Here is a 3,031-nt window from a genome sequence, read left to right on the forward strand (position 1 = left end):
TTTCAAAAAAAAATGGATGAGATTGGGTCCCATCGTATCTAAACAATCTTGTTTCTTTGAACATGAATAAATAAAGAAGCCATTGCAATTGCCGGAAAGACTAGGCCTACTAACGACACGAAAATAGATGGAAGGTTCAAATTTGTCATAGAAGGGGTACCTCAATTTACTATATTGTATCTGTTATTATGTTATTATATAAATAAAGATATCTTGTCATAATTAAATAATTATAATTAAATTAAGAATTTGAATTCTAATTAGATAATATTTATTATTGATAGAATTTGAAGAATTTGAAATTCTTAGTATAGACCTAAGTATCTATATATCTAAATCTAACTGAGTACATATAATAAGAATAAGTTCAAAGAATGTAGAACTAAATAAATGGACTTATTCATCTCTTACAAGAGAAAGATATGTATCATAATAAACTTTATTATTTTTCTTCATTTCGTTGTCTTTTGTTCTTGTCTTCTTATTTTCTAAAAATAAATAAAGAGATTATCGAAAGATTCATTCGAATCCGACCCAACATGAATTTTTAGCTAAAATGGTTTTTAGGGAGATAGAGAAAGATACAAAACTCTATTATCTATGTTTTAATTTCAAATTATATACCTAAGACAAGAAGAAATTCGTTTTAGTTTCCTAATTTCACGAAAGGAAGAACTCACTCTTGGTGGTAAAGGCTTCTTGATTCATAATCAGTAATATAGGTCAAAAAAGAGTTATCCTAAACTTTAGTTTTGATTCTTTCTACAATTAGATCTTCTATCACCAAAGAAAGAGCCATTATTATCTTATTTATTTTATCTTATTTACTATTATGTTATTTACTTTGATTCTGATAAACTAACTACTTTTTTGCTACAAACACAAATAAAATAAAATAATGGCCTTAGTGCTCTAGTTGATTTTGCTTGACTTTTGATTCAAAGGAAAAAAGGTGTGGAGCTTAAATAACTCACTCAGAACACTTTTTAAAAGATTACATGGTACAATTAGGTCGAATAAACCCTTCTGGAATAAGTATTCAGCTACTTGTGAACCTTCGGGTACTGTTTTATTCAATGTTTGTTCAATTACTCTTTTACCTGCAAATCAATGTGGGCATTGGGTTCAACAATAATAATATCCCCCAACACACCAAAACTAGCTGTCACTCCACCAGTTGTCGGAGATGTAAGGATTGACAAATAAAATAATTTTTTATTTAATTAATAATCATATAAAGCAGACGATATTTAGCTATTTTCATCAAGCTCAAACTTCCTTCCTGCATGCGCGCCCCCAGAAGCATACACTATAATAAGAGGTAAAATTTGATTGGCAGCGTGTTCAATCAAATGGGTGATTTTCTCTCCGACTACGGATCCCATATTACCTCCCATAAACTGAAAATCCATAACCCCAATTGCTACGGGAATGCCATTTATTTGGCCTATGCCTATTTCAACATCCTCGGTTAATCCTGTCTTTCTTTGATAAGAATCAATTCGATCTTTATAAGGCTTCTCTTCCGAATGAAATTCAATGGGATACAGAGAGACCATGTCTTCATCCATAGGATCCCAAGTACTCGGATAGACCAAAAGTTCAATTCTATCCGAACTATTCATTTTCAAATGATATCCACATTGTTCACAAATATTCATTTTTTATTTAAAAAATTTCTTATAATTTAATCCATAACAATTCTCGCATTGAACCCACAAATGCCTGTATTTTTGAGTTACCTCGAGATCATTAGAACTTTCTCTTATAGTTAAATCACTGTCATTAGAACTTTCTCTTATAGTTAAATCACAGCCAATAGTTAAATCACTGCCATTAGAACTTTCTCTTATAGTTAAATCATTGCCAATAGTTAAATCACAGCCAATAGTTAAATCACTGTCATTAGAACTTTCTCTTATAGTTAAATCACTGCCCTTTGTGCGAGTTTGTATACCGGAACCCTCGTTTTCACTACTATTTTTACTTTCACCATGACAAACGGCCCTATAAATGTAACTGTCACTGTAATTCTCACTACCGCTTGTAATGGAAGTATCTATAAGATTTGAGACTGAAGATAATTATCAATGCAACTATTAATGTGATTATTCCAACTATATTAAGTATCATATATGTAAGAATTATAGTAGGGATCTTCACCCCTAAATCCATTATTCAGATAACTCGAGTTTCGATAACTATAAAAAGAACTTTCTAGTTCACTCAGAAAAGAATGATCGTTGTCAATCTCAAAAATATGATTTTCAATATCAAAATAGATGGAATAACTGTCTCCATTCCTATCACTAACTACAAAAGTTTCATCAGAGATGAAATTCCAAATGTCTTTAACGCCGAATAAATAATCAACATTACTGCAACTTAGAATTTTTTTCACTTTTTGATTTGGATCTTCACTGGTATTTTCAATAGGACCAAGACTGTCCGTTGATTTATTTATCCCACACCTGCGTTCGAACTCCTTCTTAAACAACATCGAATTAAACCACCATCTTTCCATAGAGTTTTCTTGCCCCCTATTTGCATGAAAATACAATAGATGAAGAGTCATTCCCTATAAAATTATTTATTTGAATATCTTATTTCCTATCAGACTAAGCATAGAAATCCAATCACTAGGATTATTAGTGAGTATTGAAAAAAAGTTCTGAATCTGGGGGAACATTTCACTATATATTAATATGTCAGAACCCCCTTTTATTATTAAAAATAATATAAATATAATGATATAATTTTTGATAAAGGGCGATTCTCCTATGACGAGTCAAATTTGCATAAAAAAAAAAGAGATTTGTCCTCTCCTATACCCCTATAAAGAAATCAAAATTTTTTTCTTAAAATCTCGTCTAATACTAATATCTAATCACTAACTAATCTAAAATCTAATAAAATAATAAGTAATAAACTAAGCTTTCATTTCAACACGGAACGGAACAAAGGGGACAATATACAGGATGGGTAGAAAGAGTTGTGCTACTTGGCTTGATTTAGGGAAACTACAAACTAC

At 30.6% G+C, this 3,031-nt stretch overlaps 1 pseudogene; it reads right to left on the reverse strand.

The window, feature by feature from the left end:
* Positions 1–912: 912 nt before the first annotated feature.
* LOC124894299 lies at positions 913–2,645 on the reverse strand (annotated as a pseudogene).
* Between the last annotated feature and the right edge of the window lie 386 nt (positions 2,646–3,031).

Source organism: Capsicum annuum, unplaced genomic scaffold (assembly GCF_002878395.1).
Source record: "Capsicum annuum cultivar UCD-10X-F1 unplaced genomic scaffold, UCD10Xv1.1 ctg72874, whole genome shotgun sequence".
Taxonomy (NCBI): Eukaryota; Viridiplantae; Streptophyta; class Magnoliopsida; order Solanales; family Solanaceae; genus Capsicum; species Capsicum annuum.